This window comes from Procambarus clarkii, chromosome 55, assembly GCF_040958095.1.
Source record: "Procambarus clarkii isolate CNS0578487 chromosome 55, FALCON_Pclarkii_2.0, whole genome shotgun sequence".
In the NCBI taxonomy this organism is placed as follows: Eukaryota; Metazoa; Arthropoda; class Malacostraca; order Decapoda; family Cambaridae; genus Procambarus; species Procambarus clarkii.
In genome coordinates, this window is record NC_091204.1 from 31,684,113 (window position 1) to 31,709,495 (window position 25,383).

Here is a 25,383-nt window from a genome sequence, read left to right on the forward strand (position 1 = left end):
TATGTACCTTATCTAAATAAACATTTTTTTTCTTCTTTTTTTTTATTCTTATATTATTATTATTTCAAGTTGTTAGTGATGTTTGTATATTCATGTTGAATACTACATATATGTAGTAATAAAAGTACTGTTTTTGTGCTTCAAAAATCAACTTAGCATTTTTCTAATACTATAACAACTTTGTACCAACCAATTTCCATTTACTGTATCTGGAATTATTTTTGACATGTCAGAAAATACAATCTTAAATCTAATAATGCAAAAAAATTGCATAAAATTAAAATTAGCTTACAAACAACTTTCTCAAATTTATTATCACATTACCTGAGGATGACAATGATGCCATCAAAAACATTGAAACCATTGCTTATGTAACCAAAGGGTCCCTCGGCAATAACCTTTAGCAACATTTCGACGGCAAACACGGCTGAGAAGCCGAAGTTGCTCAGTTCCACAATAATTGTCAACATCATTGGCTGGTTATGGTACTCGACGCCCATGCTGAGGGTGTTGATGAGGATAGCAATAAGAATGCCCCGTGGAAAGTATCGGTGATCCACCAGCTTCTTCATACGAAGAAGCTGGTGGATCCGTGTGGATATACACACGAATTTGTGAACAAAATCTGTGGGCTAAAGAAGGCTGTTTTGTCCCCTCATCCTTCCAATCTTCATCACTCCAGTCAGACTCTGAGTCACAGGAATCAGACTCTGAATAGTAATTTGTGAAACTTGCAGGGCTTGATCAGCAGAAAAGAATAAAGTTGGTGCTGAAAAGTGTTTGACTCCTTTGGCCAATGAAGAATAAAGTGTGTGGACGGAACGGGAGTCAATGCCCAAGTGTGTGGGCAAAGCAGCAGAAAGAGCACCACTAAGTGCCAGTAGTTCTCCACAAGTGAGAGAACCCTTTCCCCCTGAACCATTATTTGAGGGTGTTCGCGAGACAGAACGCAAGGAAAATTTATTCTTGTTAAGGGGTAGGAGGGCTGGGGGTAGTAGAGCAGGGGGTAGTAGAGCAGGAGGCATAAGAGAAGGTGGTCCTGGTGTGTGAGGTGATGGGGTAAGGGCTCACGGAAATATGATGGATCTAGAGGTTCATCGTCAGTTTGCGTAGTCTTCTCACTGTGACAGACATTTTTTGTTGCTGTCTCCCCAGCATGACCATGGAGAAGCACTACATCACTGAACATGACAGAGCTACGTCGATGCTGTCGTGGGGTACAGGTGCCCTGACCACCTGGTGATGGTGGCAAGAGCTCATTGCTGCCATCCCCACTTGTACCGCTTGAGATTTTGAGGAGAACAGGACGATGTGTGGAGGCTTGAGGATCTATGTCAGAAAATTCTGGGCTAATGCGGGGATTATTATTGTTTCTCGAGTCGTCTGGAACTTCGTGTACTTCTGGAGGTGACAAAAGCTGTGGACATGTTGAGCTTATGTTATTCATCACAGTTAAGGCTCCACCAGGTCCAATGCCACCAACAGTAGGAGCCATGGCTACTACAGTGCTTGGCACTCCAGATGCTCCACCTTCCCGACTGATAATGGCACTCTGTGCTGCCTCATATTGTCGACGACGACGCTGCTTCTTGAGGCTCAGCTGATGAGGATGATCAGACTTGTTTCTCCGGCGAAACTGTTTGTACCGAATGTAAAATTTTCTCTTTCCTCGTCTCCATAAGTGAGCAATATATTTTATAATTTCTGCATAGCATGAATTTGGTTCCGAAGTGGAACCAGATGCAAGTGTACTAGTTGACTGAAACCTGGCACGCTCCATTTTCATTCGCTCCATTTCTCGCTTCTTAGTCTCTGAAAACTGAGTAGCAATAACAACCAGGCACAAGTTGATCATGAAAAATGACCCAATCACAATTAGTAGCATAAAATATATCCAGTCCCAAAAGGGGTGAGTATCCCCTTGCGTATGGTATGCTCACCCCAAAAGGGGTGAGCATACCATACAAATTGAACAGATCGAATACTAATGACCCAAAGTGTATAACAAAGAATTTGAAGAACCTTATAGGTAAAAAGAGAGCTTGGTACAAAAGGATTAAAAATGGGGAGGTCACTTTAGAACAGGAATTCGTACAACTGGCTAGAAATGTTAAAAAAGAGATAAGGAAAGCAAAAAGAAACTATGAAGTTCGCATAGAAGAGCAAGCAAAGACAAATCCTAAAGGGTTTTTTCAGTTATATCGTACTAAGACTAGGGAAAGGATAGGTCCATTAAAAACTGAGACAGGTCAAATAACAGATAGTGATGAAGAGATGAGTAGTATTTTTAATAAATATTTTGTATCTGTATTTACTAAAGAGGAACTTAACAATATGCCTTCAGCCGAACAAGTCTATGTGGGTGGGGACGAGGACAGGTTGACGAGTTTAGCAGTTACTAGGGAGGATGTTCTTAAACAAATAGTAAAACTCAAACCATACAAATCCCCAGGGCCGGATGAAGTGTTTGCCAGGGTGCTTAAAGAATGCAAAGAGGAGCTTTGTGACCCACTGGCAACCATATTTAATAAATCAATAGAGTCAGGCAGAGTGCCAGAGTTTTGGAAAGTTGCTAATGTGATACCAGTTTTTAAGAAAGGAGATACATCACTTGCGTCAAACTATCGACCAATTTGCCTAACGTCTATTGTGGGAAAGTTACTCGAATCTATAATAGCAAATAAAATTCGTCTTCATCTTGAAAAACATAAATAAATAATTGAGTCTCAACATGGTTTTATAAATGGCCGTTCATGTTTAACAAATTTGTTATCTTTTTATTCTAGCATTGTTGAGGCAGTTGATAGTGGTAAGGATTGCGATGTTGTGTACCTTGACTTTAGCAAAGCTTTTGATACAGTGCCACATGAAAGACTGATTAAAAAGATAGAGTCTCATGGTATTGTGGGTGCTATATTAAGCTGGATTAGGGCATGGCTATACCAAAGGAAACAGAGAGTTAGTATAAATGGAGTCAAGTCAGAGTGGGAAAATGTTGTAAGCGGGGTGCCTCAGGGCTCTGTCCTGGGACCACTGTTGTTTATAATATATATAAATGATTTAGATTCAGGTTTGAGTAGCAACATTTGCAAATTTGCCGATGATACGAAAATCGGTAAGGAAATTAATTCGGAGGAGGACTCACAATCACTTCAAGTTGATCTAGATAGGGTTTTGAAATGGTCGAAGGATTGGCAGATGCCGTTTAATGCTGATAAGTGTAAAGTTCTGAGGTTAGGTAATGATGATAGGGTTACAAGATACGAGCTAGATGGTGTTGAGATTGCGAAGTCGAATTGCGAAAGAGATCTGGGAGTTATGATTAGTAAGAATTTAAAACAATAGGATCAATGCATAAATGTTCGTAATAAGGCAAATCGGACACTTGGATTTATTAATCGCAGCGTTAGTAACAAGACACCTGGTGTGGTTCTCAAGCTATATGTTGCTCTAGTTCGGCCCCATTTAGATTATGCAGTTCAGTTTTGGTCGCCATATTATAGAATGGATATAAATTCACTTGAACGTGTCCAGCGTATGATGACTAAGTTAATTCCCCAAATTAGAAATCTTTCATATGAAGAAAGATTAACAAAGATTAAGTTGCATTCACTGGAAAGGCGAAGAGTTAGGGGTGACATGATAGAGGTTTACAAGTGGGTGAATGGACATAACAAAGGGGATATTTATAGGGTATTAAAAGTATCAACACAAGACAGAACACGAAACAATGGGTATAAATTGGATAAGTTTAGATTTAGGAAAGACTTGGGTAAATACTGGTTCAGTAACAGGGTTGTTGATTTGTGGAACCAATTGCCGCGTAACATTGTGGAGGTGGGGTCTCTCGATTGTTTCAAGCATGGGTTGGACATGTATATGAGTGGGATTGGGTGGTTATAAATAGGAGCTGCCTCGTGTGGGCCAACAGGCCTTCTGCAGTTGCCTTTGTTCTTATGTTCTTATGATTCAAAGTGCAGCCAACCACTCAATCCCACTGAAAAAACAGTCCACCGGACACCATAAAGATCATTGGTACTATTGCGAACGTGTCAAAGAACTCAACCATAGACTCAATAGAACAAGAAAGCTATACAAAAAGCAGCCAAGTGACCGCAACAGGATCTTACTTTGTGAGGTCAAGGAATATGTACATCGAGAGACCAGACAAATAAAAGAACAAAAGTGGCTGGAATGGTGTTCACACCTGAATGAACCAACCCGTTCTCACACAAGACAGCACATATATGACTTAATGCTTAAAGTCAATATGTTGAATATGAATTAGTAAATATGTGATATATTCCCAGTTACTTTTTTTACCAAGGCCCAAACTCTTCCTCACGTACCAATTTACGTGTCACAGTACCCGTCCGTCAACATAGATAGCAGAATATTCGTGATTGGTTCAATTATAAGGAAAACTGTAGTTTTCAGGTCCCACATGGGTTGTGAAATTTACCTACTGTTGTCCATGCTCTTATAATATTACAGATCAGCTATATCCTATTGAAGGCTCGTAGTTTTGTTTTGAGAAATATTAGTTGTTCTTAGTAAATTATAATAAGCACTATAAATTATTACATAGAATAACAGTGCTTCACCAATCAATATTATATACCATAGTTTGGCTTTAAAAATCTTTAAAGAATGTTTTGTAGGAACGCTAACAGAAAACGATGTTACATTTGAATGTCTATGGGGTAAACTACTGCAAACAGGACGGTATTGTGTCTACTATACCAACTATAGCTAGGATGGGTATATTGTCACCTACCGCCTGTTAGGTGGGAAAGGGGTCCAATACCACCCTCAGGATGGGTATGAGGGTCACATCCACCCACAGGATGGGTATGGGGATCACATCCACCCACAGGAAGGGTATGGGGTCCAATACCACCCCACAGGATGAGTATGGCGTCCACTACAACCCACAGGATGGGTATGGGGCTCCAACCACCCATAGAATGGGTATGGGGCTCCAACCACAAATAAAATGGGTATAGGGTCCAATAATACCCACTGGATGTTTAAGGCGTCCATTGCCGCGCGTCGAGCTCGAAAACCGCAGCATTCATCTCAGAACCATGCCTATTTCACACAGATTCCTTAATAAACGTAAGAGTTTTATATGTCACAAGAAAGATAGAAATATAAGCTTCATTCTAAATACCTTACCATGGGCATATTTAAATTTAAAGCGAAGATACGTGTACTTTTATAATAGCCGAGCTTTAACCCCGGACAGATTGATCGACCGAGCAACTCTCTCTCAGAACAATGTTTATTTCACGTGAATTCGTTAATAAACATATATGTTTTATATGTCTCAAGAAAGGCAGACATATAAGCTTCACTTTAAACACTTTACCATAGACATATTTAAAGTTCTAATGAAGATACATGTATTTTAAAAATTACGGAGCTCCCACCCCGTACAGACTGAACGACAGAGCAACTCTCTCTCAGATCAATGTTTATTTCACGTAAATTCGTTAATAAACACAAATGTTTTATATGTCTTAAGCAAGATAGAAATAAGAGCTTCATTTTCAATACATTACAATAGACATATTTATAGCTCAAGTGAAGATACATATGTTTTTATAGTAGCGCTCAGTAGCTTGTCGGGCATGGAGTGCAGACGCCTACGCACTTGCCGATATATTGTATAATTATCAAAGATACGCTAATAAAGCCTAAAATCTTATATGCCTCCAGAAAGACCGAGATATGAACATTATTATGATTTCACCAAATGAAATATATCATGTTCGAGAACAAAGATATATCAATTTTAAATTAAGTTTCGATTCTTGCTCGGGCGAGAGAGAGGGAGCGGCTCTCGCCCCATCTATTGGAGATTCTGTCCACTAAAGACCCAAAGCTACTCAAACCCTCCTAGCATTATTTAAGTAATGAAGTAATATGGTATATTTACTATAATGTGGGTGCTGAATGCAGAACATGAGAAAACATATATTTACTCCAAACTAATATAATTTCATTATGAAATAAGTAAATAAGTAGCATCAAAGGAAGTCGACGGTCCAAGCGTCAATGTTGTGGAACGACTTATCCAAGATATATCGTTGTTTGGAAAGTGTTTGTTGGCATATCCAGTTGTCGCACTTCTCTGCACAAATTATCACAAATTTAAATTATAATGTTAACAAGTAGAATACGTATTTTTAATAAAATCTAACATAGCTAGCCAGAAAACATTTAACATTTATTAAAAAAATATATGTTTGGAAGTTAAATCGACTTCATAGGACAATAGTGTTGTTATATATACTCGTTATTCGTTGACATGCGTTCGCTACTTAAACTACCATGTACTGTACTTATGTGAAATCTCCCATGTCTCTTCGCTCATCTCACCGAACCCTACAGGCTCTGTGATATACTGCTTAATTAATTGAGATTCACAAATAAAGCTTATAATTGTATATGTTATAAAAAAGGCAGAGCTTATTTTAGTTCATTTATTATGCACCCCATACCCATCCTATGGGCGATAGTGGAGTGTTACAGAGGCGCATAATGGGCTCAGGGACTGAGCCCCACAATTCATATAGCCAAGGAAGTTATAATCTTGATAAGCTAGTTACAAAAGTCAATGCACATTGTCACATCAACAATGGGCTCGAGACCGACCACAAGTACAGTTTATAATTTAAGCAACTGACATATATGGAGGGCTAGTGTCACAATTGATTTGTTTTTCCTACACATAACCCCCTCTCCCCCATCCAATGGGCAGCGGTGGATAGGTTACAATCAAGTCGTTTTTTGCGTTTTATTCAGAGATTAGATCTTATTGGGTGAGGAAAGATATTCATATTTTAAAGAAGGCTTCTTGGCTGATGCTCTCCATTGATGGAAAATATACAAATTTTTGAAAATCAATGTTAGTTTGATCTAATATTGTAATTAACGCAGTTACCTGATGTTATTCTTCACCTATATCTTTTTCTGGTTAATCCCTATTTACATTATGCAGTTCAGGCTTCGTCGCCAGACTATAGTTTTTAGTTTAGTTAATTTATCACATAATGGGTTCAGGGACTGAACACACAATTTATTTATCTAAGCAAGTTACAATCTTGAGGAGCTAGCCACAAAATTCATAACACATCGTCACATCAACAACATGGGTTCGAGATCGACCACAAGTACAGTTTCTAAATTAAGCAAATGCCATAAGTGGAGAGCTAGTGTCACAATTGATATGTTTGTCCTGCACATTTCCACAGTGGTTTGCTTGGGTTCATTTAATTATCTTAGATATCATTGAAGAGAACCTCCTAGGTACTATACTGTATATATGCTGGTAAGAAGTATAATTATCCTGAGAAATCGTGTAAATTATGTTGTACGAGTGCTTCCAGTTAAGTAACATTGTTCATTTGTGTGCGCGTGCTTGAAGAGGAAATGTTATCCCACCCCCCCCACCCCCCATTGTAAATATTTGTGGGTTTCAGACCATACGGCCACGGCTTACCCTCGCCGCGGTCGAGGGTAAGAACACCGGATGTATACCCAGTATTACAAGTAAACATTAGCAATAACAATTATGGAAAGTTCCTTCACCTATACATAGACAAGAGACTGAACTTCAGCACCCACATACAACACATAAGGGGATGCTCTGAGAGAGAGAGAGAGAGAGAGAGAGAGAGAGAGAGAGAGAGAGAGAGAGAGAGAGAGAGAGAGAGAGAGAGAGAGAGAGAGAGAGAGAGAGAGAGAGAGAGGGAGAGGGAGAGAGAGAGAGAGAGAGAGAGAGAGAGAGAGAGAGAGAGAGAGAGAGAGAGAGAGAGAGAGAGAGAGAGAGAGAGAGAGAGAGAGGGAGAGGGAGAGGGAGAGAGAGAGAGAGAGAGGGGGAGAGGGAGAGGGAGAGGGAGAGGGAGAGAGAGAGAGAGAGAGAGAGAGAGAGAGAGAGAGAGAGAGAGAGAGAGAGAGAGAGAGAGAGAGAGAGAGAGGGAGAGGGAGAGGGAGAGGGAGAGAGAGAGAGAGAGAGAGAGAGGGAGAGAGAGAGAGAGAGAGGGAGAGTAAAATTATCCACTGAGGTCTGATTAAGTCCTTTTGGGGACCTTAATCATTAGGACGTCCAATGATTAACGCAAAGTGAAGCGTATTCAGATGGTATATTGACAACATTCAGCATATCTCATAATGACCTAGTAGTACTTGGTGCACAAATACCTTTTCCATAGGAATCGCAAAACATAATTAAACACAACTGTACCGTACAGTGTTATATATTTATTTCAGTTTGAACAATTTTTAACATTAACATTCCAACATTCATTTTAGCAAGTTCTCTCATAATGACGTGTGGGTTAGCAATGTCAAAGGCTGACTTAAGATCTAGGAAAGTGGTATATGACCTATCAGTATGCAGGGTGAGGAATGTGGTAATACAGTGATGTACACTCTTTCCATGCATAAAGCCATATATCTAGGGAGACAACATATTATTAATTTTGTAAAGGAGACGGTTGAGAACCATCTTCTCAAGACACTTATAGAGACAACTAGTGAGGGAGACTGGGCATAAAGCACTCGGCTGGTGAGGTTTAGGAATGGGAATAATAACACTGTTGGTCCATGACTTAGGAAGCTCCCCAGTTACATAGCTCATATTATACAATTGAAGAAAGGTATTCCTTGGAACTAGCAGAAGCATAAGCAGTATGCCGTAAGTAACTCCATCCTCCCCGGGTGATGTAGCTTTGCCTTTATGTAGAGCAGAATCTAGTTTGTATTCAGTAAAAAGCATGTCACAGTCATCCTCTTGATGAAGCATGAAGTCAAGGAACCTTGCCCTATCAGTATATCTATCATTTAATTCATTCTGTGAGGGTAGAGGAAGACTGTCAAAGCTGAAAGTCGTGGCCCAAGCATCAACAAGATCATTTGCTCTGTGCAGAGGATTAGGGTACGAGATCTCTGCAGCATTTTTCCCCTTGATCTTGTTGATATCCTTCCATGCCCGACTTAGTGGCGTGTGAGAATTGAGACCACGGACAAAAGTTTCCCAGTCTGTCTGCCTCAGCTCCACCATACGTTCCCTGGCCTTAGCCAGAGCCGCTTGAAAGAGCCTAAGCATTTCAGCAGTGCGGGTCCTTCTACAAGCTAGTCCAATTATTCTGGCAGTGCGTTTTAGTGCATGCAATTTAGAATCATTATAATAAGCATAAGTGCTATGACCAGTGTAATTTGGGTTACGTGGCCTGGACGATGAATCAAGTGATTCTATAAACTGCTCGATAGTACCTGTGAGCTCATTGTTAAAATCTTCAACTGATGAAGGCTCAGATGAACTGCACCAATCTGACACACATGAGCAACAAGATTGTCTCGTTGATCGATGGGCACAGCCAGCCTCTTCCGCTTGAACACTCCACCAGGGAGGATAGAGCTTCCAATGCTTACAGTGGCTAATATGGCCAGATGATCAGACGCCATAACTGGCACTATTGACGAGGCGCACACGGTGTGGGAGACGTTGACACCGAGACTAGATCAAGAATACCTCCGTAGATATGCGTTGGTTCAAGGTCACCCACAATCTGTGCATCATCGTGGCTACCTAATAGTGACACCAGTTGGTTGCCGTTACGATTACTGAACTGCGAATTACCAATATTCCTATGGCTAGCGTTATAATCACCTTTAATGATGGTAGGCTCAGTCTGAATACAGATAGGAAGGTCAGCATAATTAAAGTTACAAGGAGTTGATTATTTAGTATAGTTGTTTTTCTCTTTAACTGGATGATAGAGGGGGAGTCTTTAACGTGATTGGGAATACATACATACACACATGCATACATACATAGATACATACATACACACATGCATACATACATACATACATACATACATACATACATACATACATACATACATACATACATACATACATACATACATACATGCATACATACATACATACATACATACATACATACATACATACATACATACATACATACATACATACATACATACATACATACATACATACATGCATACATACATACATACATACATACATACATACATGCATACATACATACATACATACATACATACATACATACATACATACATACATACATACATACATACATACATACATACATACATACATGCATACATACATACATACATACATACATACATACATACATACATACATACATACATACATACATACATACATACATACATACATACACACACATGCATACATACATACATACATACATGCATACATACATACATACATACATACATACATACATACATACATACATACATACATACATACATACATGCATACATACATACATACATACATACATACATACATACATACATACATACATACATACATACATGCATGCATACATACATACATACATACATACATACATACATACATACATACATACATACATACATACATACATACATACATACATACATACATACATACATACATACACGTCCAGTCAGCATATAGCTATTTCGGGACAAAATCCAATACAGTTTATATTGGTGAGACGCCACTGTGATGAGGAGTTTAAATATCACAGGAACTGTAGGTTAATGTGTGACATAAGTGAGGTTAGATGAGGCATCTACAAGCATCAGCTGGAGGCTGATGGAGTGTTGTGGAGGCTGGTGGTACTATGTCCAGATGTTGGAGGGTGGATTTGACTCTCCCACCCTCCCTCCCCCTCCCCCCCCCACATTGACCGCAGTGCGTCTAAGGTTACTTTTCACTCTCGCTTACCAAGGGTATAACCCCCGCCCCCCTCCCAACACAAACACATGCATCAGATTCTTAACTTACAATATTTATTATTTACCAATTTATGTTACTACACTGACTCTCAATTTCACAATATTGTATAAACTTTGATGAATCGCTCGTCTATGGGTCATCCAATAATGTTAGCAGACTTCTAGATGTTACCACTGCTAGGTTTAGGCTCAGCTACAAGTACCTCTGGAAGTTTGTAACATCTGATGATCTAGATTTGACTAAATGTAAACTCTGTCAGCAGAACTATTCGCATACTTTGCGTCATTATATAATGGAATGTGAAAAATCGCGGAATTTAAAGATAACAACATCAATAGTGTCCATGAAATGTGTAAGTACTTCATTCATAATGATGTGCTGCCCGAAATCTTAGCGAAGTATCCAAAATTTGCTTACTGTAGGTAATGCATACACATGACTGTAAAGCTGCCGCCCAGTTGGGTGGGTGTGGAGCACATGACTGTAAAGCTGCCGCCCAGTTGGGTGGGTGTCGAGCACATGACTGTAAAGCTGCCGCCCAGTTGGGTGGGTGTGGAGCACATGACTGTAAAGCTGCCGCCCAGTTGGGTGGGTGTGCAGCAAGACTAGTAACTGTGCGACTCCTCATAAATGTAAAGTGCCTTGTATAGTGACTGTTGTGAGCCTCTTGTTGAATCACTTGTGACACAAAAGATTACTGATGTGTGTATTTGTGGTGGTGATTAAATATGTATGTGTATGTATATATGTATACGTATGAATATGTACATGTATGCATAAGTATGTGTACATTAATAATTTTGTAACTAGCGTCAAAAGATTGTTATTTGCTTAGCTAAACGAACTAGAGGGTTCAGTTCCTGAACCGATTATGTGCCTCTGTAATCCTTTACACCACCGCCCACGGGATGTGTATTATGGGGTGCATAATAAAGAAAGAAAATGAATGGACCGAACCCCACAAATCATTTAGCTAAGCAAGTTACAATCTTGATGAGCTAGTTACAAAATTCACTATAAGTCGTCACATCATAAATGGGTTCGAGATGGACCACAAGTAGAGCATTACATAATTTATCAGTATTGTGCAGCCTGTGATCCCCGCCTGGCTGGATACTGATACCTAGGTAATTTTTATGTGTCCGGACACCGGCGATAAGGTGATATTATTTATTTAACTTAAGATATATATATTTTTAAATGTTGTCACATTAACGGCTACATCTTCCTTTCTTCTGACATATAGATTTTTAAGATTAATTAAAATATATGGAAACTAATTATACAATTTATTGGCTGGTGTGCAGGGCTTCACACTCTCAGAGCTAGCCATCAAGTAACTATCAAAACGCATATATCTTCGTTTTCACTTCAGTTATATTTATGACAAAGGATTTTAGATGTAGCCTATATTTCTACCTTTCAGATGACATAAATACTTTCGTTAATTACAATATCTAGATCAAACTAACATTGATTTTCAAAAGGTTGTATATTTTCCATCAATGGAGAGCATCAGCCAAGAAGCCTTCTTTAAAATATGAATATCTTTCCTCACCCAATAAGATCTAATCTCTGAATAAAACGCAAAAAACGACTTGATTGTAACCTATCCACCGCTGCCCATTGGATGGGGGAGAGGGGGTTATGTGTAGGATAAACAAATCAATTGTGACACTAGCCCTCCATATATGTCAGTTGCTTAAATTATAAACTGTACTTGTGGTCGGTCTCGAGCCCATTGTTGATGTGACAATGTGCATTGACTTTTGTAACTAGCTTATCAAGATTATAACTTCCTTGGCTATATGAATTGTGGGGCTCAGTCCCTGAGCCCATTATGCGCCTCTGTAACACTCCCACTATCGCCCATAGGATGGGTATGGGGTGCATAATAAATGAACTAAAATAAGCTCTGCCTTTTTGATAACATATACAATTATAAGCTTTATTTGTGAATCTCAATTAATTAAGCAATATATCACAGAGCCTGTAGGGTTCGGTGAGATGAGCGAAGAGACATGGGAGATTTCACATAAGTACAGTACATGGTAGTTTAAGTAGCGAACGCATGTCAACGAATAACGAGTATATATAACAACACTATTGTCCTATGAAGTCGATTTAACTTCCAAACATATATTTTTTTAATAAATGTTAAATGTTTTCTGGCTAGCTATGTTAGATTTTATTAAAAATACGTATTCTACTTGTTAACATTATAATTTAAATTTGTGATAATTTGTGCAGAGAAGTGCGACAACTGGATATGCCAACAAACACTTTCCAAACAACGATATATCTTGGATAAGTCGTTCCACAACATTGACGCTTGGACCGTCGACTTCCTTTGATGCTACTTATTTACTTATTTCATAATGAAATTATATTAGTTTGGAGTAAATATATGTTTTCTCATGTTCTGCATTCATCACCCACATTATAGTAAATATACCATATTACTTCATTACTTAAATAATGCTAGGAGGGTTTGAGTAGCTTTGGGTCTTTAGTGGACAGAATCTCCAATAGATGGGGCGAGAGTCGCTCCCTCTCTCTCGCCCGAGCAAGAGTCGAAACTTAATTTAAAATTGATATATCTTTGTTCTCGAACATGATATATTTCATTTGGTGAAATCATAATAATGTTCATATCTCGGTCTTTCTGGAGGCATATAAGATTTTAGGCTTTATTAGCGTATCTTTGATAATTATACAATATATCGGCAAGTGCGTAGGCGTCTGCACTCCATGCCCGACAAGCTACTGAGCGCTACTATAAAAACATATGTATCTTCACTTGAGCTATAAATATGTCTATTGTAATGTATTGAAAATGAAGCTTATTTATTTATTTATTTTATTTATTTATTTATGCATATACAAGAATGTACATAAGGAATGTGAGGATACAATTATGGTAATTACAGTCTTGTAAAGCCACTAGCACGCGCAGCGTTTCGGGCAGGTCCTTAATCTAAGAAAATTTTAAGGAGGTAAATACTTGCAAAATTTATAGACAAAAAAATGATAACAGATTACATGGAATGAAAAAAAAAAGATGAGAGAAAATTATAGGTACAGTATATTAAAGCACATAGGTAGCTATGATTGATTGCAATGACATCTTAAAATGGTAGTTGACAACAAATTGGTAGGCACAATACAGCAGAAACAATATAAGATTGATTGCAATGACAGCTTGAATGGTAGTTGACAAAAATTGGTAGTCACAATACAGCATATGGCTAGCACATAAAAGAAGACAGCAATGAACACAATGATAAGGTTGTTTGATATTACATAAAAATTAGGAGATTGGGTACCACTAGGTACAGAGCAAATTTAAAGCTCAGTGTAGGAAACTAAATAGATGAAGTTAGGTACTTTTTGGTTTTGCTTTTAAATAAGGCAAAAGTTTTACAGTTTTTCAATTCACTAGGGAGTGAGTTCCATAGACTAGGTCCCTTAATTTGCATAGAGTGTTTACACAGATTAAGTTTGACCCTGGGGATATCAAAGAGATATTTATTTCTGGTGTGGTGATAATGGGTCCTATTACATCTGTCCAGGGAGAGTTTCAGAGCATGGTTTGCATTTAAGAACAGGGTTTTGTAAATGTAGTTGACACAAGAGAATGTGTGGAGGGAGTTAATATTTAGCAAGTTTAGAGATTTAAACAAGGGAGCTGAGTGTTGTCTGAAAGCAGAGTTAGTTATTATTCTGATAGCAGATTTTTGCTGTGTGATGATGGGCTTAAGGTGGTTTGCAGTGGTAGACCCCCATGCACAGATACCATAATTAAGATAGGGGTGGATTAGTGCATAATATAGTGAGAGGAGAGCAGAGTTAGGAACATAATATCTGATTTTGGAGAGTATACCAACTGTCTTAGAGACTTTCTTAGTTATGTGTTGAATGTGGGTGCTGAAGTTGAGTCTCTTGTCTAGGAATAGGCCAAGAAACTTGCCATCATTTTTATTACTGATGTTAATGTTGTCTATCTGTAGCTGAATTGCATTTGATGATTTGCTTCCAAATAAGATGTAGTAAGTCTTTTCGATGTTTAATGTTAGTTTGTTCGTTGACATCCATAAGTGGACTTTTTTTAATTCATTATTCACAACATTATTTAGTGTATGTGGGTTGAGGTTTGAGTAGATAAGGGTAGTATCGTCAGCAAACAATATAGGTTTGAGAATATTAGAGACATTAGGCAGATCGTTTATATATATAAGAAATAGAAGAGGTCCTAAGATGCTGCCCTGTGGCACTCCAACGGTAATTGGTAGAGTGGAAGAAGTTGTATCATTGATGGTTACATATTGGTGTCTGTCACTAAGATAGGATCGGATGTAGTCAAGGGCAAGGCCTCGGATTCCATAATGCTGGAGTTTAAGTAAGAGGTAGTTGTGATTAACAGTATCAAAGGCTTTTCTTAGGTCAATGAAGAGTCCAATCGGAAACTCATTTTTGTCAAGGGCTGAGTAGATAATGTCAAGGAGACTAATGATTGCATCATTGGTACTCTTTTGGGACCGGAAGCCAAACTGGCAGGGGCTGAGTATGTCGAATTTTACGAGGTAGGAATAGAGCTGTTTGTAAATAATTTTTTCAAATATTTTTGATAGAATGGGTAGATTTGATATTGGTCTATAATTGTTTATGTCCGCCGGATTGCCTCCTTTATGGACTGGCGTTACTCTTGCTTTTTTGAGGATATCAGGGAAGGTGTGACACTCTATAGATTTGTTGAACAGTAGTGCTATGGGTGGGGCAAGGGTATGGGAGGCTCTCTTGTACACAATGGACGGAATTTCACTGGTGTTCCCTGCCTTGGTTTTTAGAGAGTGTATGATGGACACAACATCTGCCGGGCTGATTGGTGAAAGGAGAAGAGAGTTGGGATAGCTGCCTGAGAGATATGTGTTAATATGTGTCTGAGTCTGTGGGATTTTACTGGCAAGATTAGCACCAACCGATGAAAAGAAACTATTAAATTCATTTGCCATTTCTAAATCAGTTGACGGTATATCCCCATCCTTGTAGAGTTTTATTTGGTTATGTGAGTGTTGTTTAGTTCCTAGGATACTAGAGATAGTTTTCCAGGTGTTTTTCATGTTGCCTTTTGCTTCATTGAATCTATTCACATTAATATGCAAGTTTTGCCTTTCTTATGATACTGGTAAGCATTGATGAGTACCTTTTAGCTACTTCCTTTGAAACTAGGCCAATCGTAACTTTCTTTTCATATTCATGTTTCTTGTTGATTGAGTTGAGAATGCCACTTGTGAGCCATGGATTGTTTAATCTTTTGTCAGTTACTTGCTTTGTAAGAAGGGGACAATGAAGGTTGTAGAGGCTTAGAGTTTTGGAGAGGAAGAGGTTAGCTAATGAATTTATATCATGGGTATTATTGAATTCAGAATCCCAGTTAATATTGTGAAGCTCTTATTTCTATCTTGCTTAAGACATATAAAACATTTGTGTTTATTAACGAATTTACGTGAAATAAACATTGATCTGAGAGAGAGTTGCTCTGTCGTTCAGTCTGTACGGGGTGGGAGCTCCGTAATTTTTTAAAATACATGTATCTTCATTAGAACTTTAAATATGTCTATGGTAAAGTGTTTAAAGTGAAGCTTATATGTCCTGCCTTTCTTGAGACATATAAAACATATATGTTTATTAACGAATTCACGTGAAATAAACATTGTTCTGAGAGAGAGTTGCTCGGTCGATCAATCTGTCCGGGGTTAAAGCTCGGCTATTATAAAAGTACACGTATCTTCGCTTTAAATTTAAATATGCCCATGGTATGGTATTTAGAATGAAGCTTATATTTCTATCTTTCTTGTGACATATAAAACTCTTACGTTTATTAAGGAATCTGTGTGAAATAGGCATGGTCTGAGATGAATGCTGCGGTTTTCGAGCTCGACGCGCGGCAATGGACGCCTTAAACATCCAGTGGGTATTATTGGACCCCTATACCCATTTTATTTGTGGTTGGAGCCCCATACCCATTCTATGGGTGGTTGGAGCCCCATACCCATCCTGTGGGTTGTAGTGGACGCCATACTCATCCTGGTGGGTGGTATTGGACCCCATACCCTTCCTGTGGGTGGATGTGATCCCCATACTCATCCTGTGGGTGGATGTGACCCTCATACCCATCCTGTGGGTGGTATTGGACCCCTTTCCCACCTAACAGGCGGTAGGTGACAATATACCCATCCTAGCTATAGTTGGTATAGTAGACACAAAACCGTCCTGTTTGCAGTAATTTACCCCTTAGACATTCAAATGTAACATCGTTTTCTGTTAGCGTTCCTACAAAACATTCTTTAAAGATTTTTAAAGCCAAACTATGGTATATAATATTGATTGGTGAAGCACTGTTATTCTATGTAATAATTTATAGTGCTTATTATAATTTACTAAGAACAACTAATATTTCTCAAAACAAAACTACGAGCCTTCAATAGGATATAGCTGATCTGTAATATTATAAGAGCATGGACAACAGTAGGTAAATTTCACAACCCATGTGGGACCTGAAAACTACAATTTTCCTTATAATTGAACCAATCACGAATATTCTGCTATCTATGTTGACAGACGGGTACTGTGACACGTAAATTGGTACGTGCGGAAGAGTTTGGGCCTTGGTAAAAAAAGTAACTGGGAATATATCACATATTTACTAATTCATATTCAACATATTGACTTTAAGCATTAAGTCATATATGTGCTGTCTTGTGTGAGAACGGGTTGGAATGAACACACCCCTCTCGGGGAGATGTGGCAGCAAATTCACCGGGCCAAAGGGAATAAAACACCTAAAGCTCCACACCCCAAGGATCCTCAACAGGAAGCCGAAGTACTGGCAACCAGGTTTGCAGAGAGAGCAGCCAGCAATCAACTTCCACCAGGTGTATTAGCAGTACAGACCGGACTAGAGGAAGAAAGGTGGCACAGAATCCTTACAGCATGTGAAGAAGTCTCTGACACTAATGCCCCCTTCACACTGGATGAACTCAATAGGGCTAAGAAAAAACTCCAAGGATACATCCCTGGAGCCGACAAAATAACCTATAAAATGATTAGAAACCTCGGCCCAGAGGGAGACGCTGCATACCTAAGGATAATTAATTGAGCCTGGACTTCTCAAACTAGACCTTCTGCTTGGAATAGAGCAGACATAGTGCCGATCCCAAAACCCAAAGATCCAGCGAATCCCAGGCCCATCTCTCTCCAAAGCTGTGCAGCCCAAGACGGCTGACAGAATGGCACTCAACAGACTGGAGTGGAAAATGCCTAAACTGCACCATGATATGTATGCCTATAGAAGAGGGGTTGGCACAGTGGAATGTATTACAACTCTGTTAGCCCACTGAATGACAGACCAGGAATGCTGATATTCCTGGACCTCGAAAAAGCCTTTGAACTGGCTAGCGCCCCAGCTATTCTCTGCTGCCTCATTGACAAAGAGGTCAGAGGCAACCTGCTCTCCTGGACCAAAAACTGTCTCATAAACAGAGAAGCAAGAGTAAAACTTCATGGCACAGTCTCTGAGTACAAAAGACATGAAAATGGTACACCGCAAGGAGGTATTCTTAGCCCTCTTCTCTTCAACTGTTTAATGGAAAGAATAATGAGGTTGAAACTCCCACATCACTGCAGGCTGCTAAACTACGCGGACGACTTTGTCATCATCATAAAAGGAAGGGATGCGGCGCGCCCTTGCACCCAAATGCTTAGACTGCATCAGTAAAGAGGCAAAACAGATTGGGATCAAACTCAACCCCTCAAAGTCAAAGGCCATGCCCATAAAAATAGCGAAGCCCAACATCCAACTCACTGTACAGGGTCAACCAATAGAATGGGTCGACCACCTATCAGTATCTAGGAATCATCCTGGACACACACATGAATTTTAATGCTGAGGGTCACTTACTTGAGAGAGCGAACTGCGGCCCAGACGGCAATCCTCAGGTCGCTAACCTCCCTTTCTGGAGGAGCCAATCTGCAAGTCCTTCGCACATACTATGTACAGGCAGTCAGATCAGTGATCGATTATGCCGCACCTGCACTCACAAATCTATCACACAAACAGTGGAAAAAGCTTGAAGTTGCCCCAAAACAATGCTATGAGAGCTGCACTGGGAGCCCCATGTGGACCATGCTTGAAACTCTTAGACTGGAGACGGGTTTGCCCTCTCTACAAGAAAGAATATCACAAAGGACAGCTACAATTATCAGTAAGATAATTATTTCTTCTGATCCATCCCAGTACGGCAGGCCTTGGTGGTTGGACTAGGCCAAAACAATGGAAACTCTTGGGTTGCAAAGAGCAGGAAAAGTCCTAAACAGACTACGTTTAAAAAACATGATTCTTGATAGAGAGGGTGATCATCCACACCCAAATTACACTCCTTCTGCGCCGTGGGAAGAGCCTACTTTCAAAATAGTAATAGAAAGTCTCCCAATGAAAAAGGCTGCCTATGATCCGACAATCCTAAGGCGCATAATAGAAGAGCAAATGTATAGCATAGCAGTAGCAGGAGCCACCCACATCTTCACAGACGGATCGGTGGACACAGAATATGAGAGTGCTGGCGCTGCTCTTTGCACGACCAGCGTTCAGGCATATTGGAGACTGGGAGGACTATAGTATCATCAACCCAAACTGAGCTGTTTGCCATACAACAGGCATTCGCATATGTGATTGCACAAAACACTCAAAAAGCAATCATACAAACAGACTCAAAAGCTGCACTTCAAATACTAGGACAAAAAACAGTGGAAAGATAATGTGGAAATAATTACCACCATTTGTATCTTGGAGCAGTCGCTTAAAGGCAAAGGACTCAACATAACTTTAAACTGGATTCCCATCCCATATTGGAATCCCATTAAATGAAAAGCTGATGAAATTGCTAAATTGGCAACTCGTCATCCAGTGATACATAAAACAATTCAACCCAGCCTAGAGAACATAAAAAACATCATCACCAAAAAACTCTCACATCTCAACAAAGCCTACCTACACCAGAGAATAGCTGAAGGTTTGCCATCTGCAACATGGTATCTTCAGGCAACCAAATTAGAAAGGTTAAATATCCCACAAGGAATCCACAGGGCAATAGCAGTTAAATAAAATAAATAAATATGTTTATTCAGGTAAGGTACATACATACAAGTGATGTTACATTAATGGATTGATATATAGATAGAGCTAGTACATACAATGCCTAAAGCCACTATTACGCAATGCGTTTCGGGCAAGAAAAACATTAATATCTAGAACTTAATACTAAGTGAGAATAAAGAATAAAAAGTGTTGAGAACAAATACAAATAAAGATAAAAAAAAAGGGGGGGGAACATGACTGAAAAAGCAGCACAAATACAATAGGTTGACAGTGTTGATTAAAAAAATAGACATGGGTTGACAATAGAGGAGTGAGGTAGGTTACAGGGAATTTATTAGGTAGTTTTTAGTTTTTATCTTAAACTGGTTGAGAGAGGTACAGTCTTTAACATGGTTGGGAAGGTCATTCCACATTCTGGGTCCCTTGATTTGTAGAGCATTTCTAGTTTGATTAAGTCATACTCTACGAATATCAAAACTGTATTTATTTCTGGTGTGGTGCTCATGGGTTCTGTTACAACCTTCAATGAAGCTTTTGAGGTCAGGATTGGCATTACAGTTCAGCGTTTTATATATGTATAATACACAAGAGAGAATGTGCAGTGACTTAATATCTAACATATTCAGAGATTTGAGTAAGGGTACCGAGTGATGTCTGGGGCCAGAGTTGGATATTGTCCTAATAGCAGCTTTGTGTTGGGTAATTAGAGGACGTAAATGACTTTGGGTAGTAGAACCCCAAGCACAAATACCATAGTTGAGGTATGGATAGATGAGGGAGTAATAGAGAGTTACCAGGGCAGAGCGGGGTACATAATATCTGATCTTAGAAAGAATGCCAACAGTTTTTGAAACTTTTTTTGATATATTTAGAATGTGTCCCTGGAAATTCAGCTTGTGGTCGATGAGAACGCCAAGGAATTTGCCATCTAATTTGTTACAAATTTGGGTATTGTTTATTTTGAGATTTATCTGATTAGAGGATTTATTGCCAAACAGAATATAAAACGTTTTGTCAATGTTAAGGGTGAGTTTGTTGGCAGTTAGCCAAAGATGGACTTTCTCTAGCTCAGTATTTACTGTGGCATTTAGAGCAAGGAGGTCAGGACTGGAGTAAATGAAGGTTGTGTCGTCAGCAAATAGAATTGGTTGAGGTGTTGGGAGGCATTTGGAAGGTCATTAATGTAGATTGAGAAAGAGGAGAGGGCCAAGTATGCTGCCCTGAGGAACACCAATGTTGATGGGTAGGGTGGGAGAAATTGTATTATTCACAGAAACATATTGGAGCCTGTCAGTAAGGTAAGATTTGAGGTATTGCAGGGAGTGTCCTCTGACTCCATAATGATGTAATTTAAGAAGGTTTTGGTGGTTGACAGTGTCAAAAGCCTTACGCAGGTCCACAAATAACCCAACAGGAAACTCCTTTTTATCAAGAGCTGCGTGAATTAAGTTAATCATACTAATAAGTGCATCGTTAGTGCTTTTTTTGGGTCTGAAGCCATATTGACAAGAGCTAAGTATATTGTGTTTGGCTAGAAAAGAGTAAAGCTGCTTGTAGATTAGTTTTTTCGAATATTTTTGACAAGTTAGGCAGGATTGATATAGGTCTGTAGTTGTTAACATCTGTGAGATCACCACATTTGTGGACAGGGGTTACTCTTGCTTTTTTTAGAATGTTTGGAAAGGTTTGGAGTTCAAGTGACTTGTTGAAGAGCAATGCAATAGCAGGGGCTAAAGATCTGGAGTTTTTTTTGTAAATTAAAGTTGGTATCTCCTCGAGGGCACTAGACTTGGTTTTAGGGGAAAGGATTATCTCAGTGACATCAGTGGAACTAGTAGGCTTTAGGTACAGAGACTGTGGATAGTTACCTGTAAGATAGTCCTTAACATCAGTACAGGAAGATGGAATATCATTTGCAAGGGATGACCCAATGGAAGAGAAGAACCTATTGAACTCAATAGCAGAATCAGAGGCTGAAAGCTGACCAACGTTATTGGAAAGGAGTGTTGGTTTGTTATTTAAAATCTTCTTTGATCCCAATATTTGTGAAATTGTGCTCCAAGTTTTTTAATGTTGCTCTTTATTTGGGTAAATTTATCTTCATAGTAATTAGTTTTGGCTCGTCTAATTATTTTAGATAGCAATGACGAGTAATTCTTTGAGAATTCTTTGGAGACTCTTCCTAACCTATACTTCTTCTCAAGGTCCTGTTTTTTGTTAATGGATTTAAGTATTCCCTTTGTAAGCCAAGGATTGTTATGCCTTTTGCTTGTGACTTGTTTTGTAAGCATAGGACAGTGGGTGTTATAAAGGCTAAGAGTTGTTTGTAGAAAAGATTGCACTGCTAGGTTGATGGGTCACATGTTACCTAACTCGGACTCCCAGTTGACATTATCAGCAGCAGTTATAAAAATGTTTATAGCAGTTTCATTGTGCAGCCTAAAGCTTAACTCCCTTGTCTCTAGAGGTGGTTTGCTAATGTTAGTTAAGAGAAATGTGGGGTAATGGTCTGTAGTGCTATCGGTGATTCTACCTGAAGTAAGCGGAGAGGTTATGTTGGTCCAGATGTGATCTAGAGTCGTAGCAGTACTATCAGTGATTCTAGTAGGTCTAGTGATTAAGGGTATGAGGAAGCAGGAATTCATACAGTTGAGGAAGCTAACAGCAGTAGGGTGTTCAGGCTCGCAGAGGTCAATATTAAAGTCCCCTGCGATAATTAGATGGTTTTTGTTCAGTCTGTTATCTAGTATTAGATTTCTAAGGTTTGAGTTGAATTCAGACACATCAGTGTTAGGAATTCTATAGACTGCACCCACAGACAGGACAGACTCGGTACCCTTGACTCTGAAACTGGCGAAGATATACTCCCCACAGCAGTCTCTAGTTCTAATTATTTTTAAGCATGTTAGTTCTTGGTGGTAGTAAAGAGCAGTACCACCACCTCTCTGCATTTGACGACAGTTGTGAATTGCCGAGTAGTTAGGCATGTTAAAGAGTTGAGTAGTATCCTCTTTCAACCACGTTTCAGTAAGTATAATAAAAGAGAATTTGTTGTCAATAGTTTCAATCAAGGCACTAACATCATCGAAGTTGTTTACCTAGGGATCTAACGTTCAAGTTGATTACAGAGATATTGTGATTATCTGTTAATACATTGTTTACATCATGTGCTGTAAAATATCTGCAATTTTGATCATTGAAGTGATGATTGTCATAGATAGTGGATAAGAGGTTTAGTTCTGGGTCTATACTTGTCTGCATAAAAAGGCTGTTTGCAGGAAAACAAGGCAAGAATGGCAAATTACAAAATAGAAAACAAAGAAAAAAGTAGATTAAAAATTCTAAAGTAAAATAAACTTAATGGTAATTTTAAGTAAAAGAAAAAAAACTTAATGGGAACTAGGAATGTAAAAAATTAACTAAAATAATTAATAACAATAGATGACCAAAAAAGTAAAAAAACAATTATGAAACCTATAAAATGAAACGCTTGCTTACTATACTATTATAAGTACACTATAGTTGAATACTAAAGTTACACTAAAACAAACCGAGGTAGTTTAAATAGAGATACACTCAATAACACTGGATAATGAAGTTAATACTAGAGGACACAGGCAAAGCCAGTGTACTATGGAACATGGGAGTAAAAAGAAAAAAAGACAATAATAAAGATGACAATATTATTCTTTTTTTTTTTAACTAAAGTTAAAACCTTTTGAAGGGAAAGGCAGAGCTAGAGTACACATAGGTAGTTAAATGAGATTATAATTTGAATTCAGGCTATACAGCAGATATCCCACAGTCATTGAGGAAAGAATTAAGGTGAGCTTCTGTGGTTATTGAATAGGTTTTTCCAGTGTCAGTCCTCCTAGCTATAATTTTACCATCTCGCACAAAACAGTGTTTGATTGACGGGGAATTTTTGCAGAAACCACGCAGTTTAAAAAAGAGATTCTGCCTGCACCTGGTCAGACATTCATTCACATAAACAGTGGATTTACTAGAGACTGCAGATGAGATAAGAATAGTTTTGTTATATATACTTGTTATTCGTTGACATGCGTTTGCTACTTAAACTACCATGTACTGTACTTATGTAAAATCTCCCATGTCTCTTCGCTCGGCTTAGACTCGGTTACAAGTATCACTGGGAATTCTCATTATCTGCTGATGTAGACCTGACCAAATGTAAACTGTCAACAAAATTATTCGCACACCCTCAGTCACTATGTGATGTCTTGCCTACAGTAAGCAAATGCTGGATACTTCGTTAAGATTTCGGGCAGCACATCATTATGAATGAAGTACTTACACATTTCTTGGACACTATTGATGGTGTTATCTCTAAATTCAGCGATTTTTTCACATTCCATTATATGATGACGCAAAGTATGCGAATAGTTCTGCTGACAGAGTTTACATTTAGTCAACTCTACCCTTATTAATATCCCCCTGTGTTATGTTCATTCATAGAATCACTTGATCCATCGTCCAGGCCACGTAACCCAAATTACACTGGTAATAGCACTTATGCTTATTATAATGATTCTAAATTGCATGTACTAAAACGCACTGCCAGAAGAATAATTGGACTAGCTTATAGAAGGACCCGCACTGCTGAAATGCTTAAGCTCTTTCAAGCGGCTCTGGCTGAGGCCAGGGAACGTATGGTAGAGCTGAGGCAGACAGACTGGGAAACTTTTGTCAGTGGTCTCAATTCTCACACGCCGATCGACTTGGAGAAACTATGAACATGTTTGCCATAAAATTTTCGTTTTCTCTAATAGTCAAAAGCCTATTTGAGAGAACGGCATTGTATTGGATCTTCGTGGTATAACTATTGTTTTGTTGACACGACGAGGGTAATTAATCGACGTAGGTTTTTTTGTTTGTTGCCGGTCTAACGCATCCTTGTTTGACATTTTATACATATGTTCTTGTATAACATTCTATTACGAACACATTGGTACAAAAATGAAATACGTACATTGAAAATTAAGGTCAGGACAGTGAAAAGAATAAACTTTTCAAAACTAATTTCGTCGATGTGCAGTAACGGGTAACACTTCACCCACTTCCCACACTCTTGAAGGTGGGCGCGATCATGATTCTACATTTATATGCTATGTCCGTGTAGGGAATTTTATTGCGATTTTAGTGATACCAAATTTAATGCTGTAGAACAAGTATCGAGTTTACAACCCTGAAAAGAATAGAAACATTTCGTCGCTGTTTGGAGCTCACGGCTAGTGATCAATGTATAGTTATTCATTTGCGGCCGGTCTAACGCATCCTTGTGTGACATTTTATACATATGTTCTTGTAGAACAGTCTATTGCGAACACATTGGGCGCTGCCCAATAAACTCGCCCTTCGGAGCAAAATTTAAATTTTTTTTTTTT

The 25,383-nt window shown here is 38.8% G+C and overlaps 1 pseudogene; it reads right to left on the bottom strand.

The window, feature by feature from the left end:
* Window positions 1-320: 320 nt before the first annotated feature.
* LOC123752591 (voltage-dependent T-type calcium channel subunit alpha-1G-like) lies at window positions 321-25,087 on the bottom strand (annotated as a pseudogene).
* Between the last annotated feature and the right edge of the window lie 296 nt (window positions 25,088-25,383).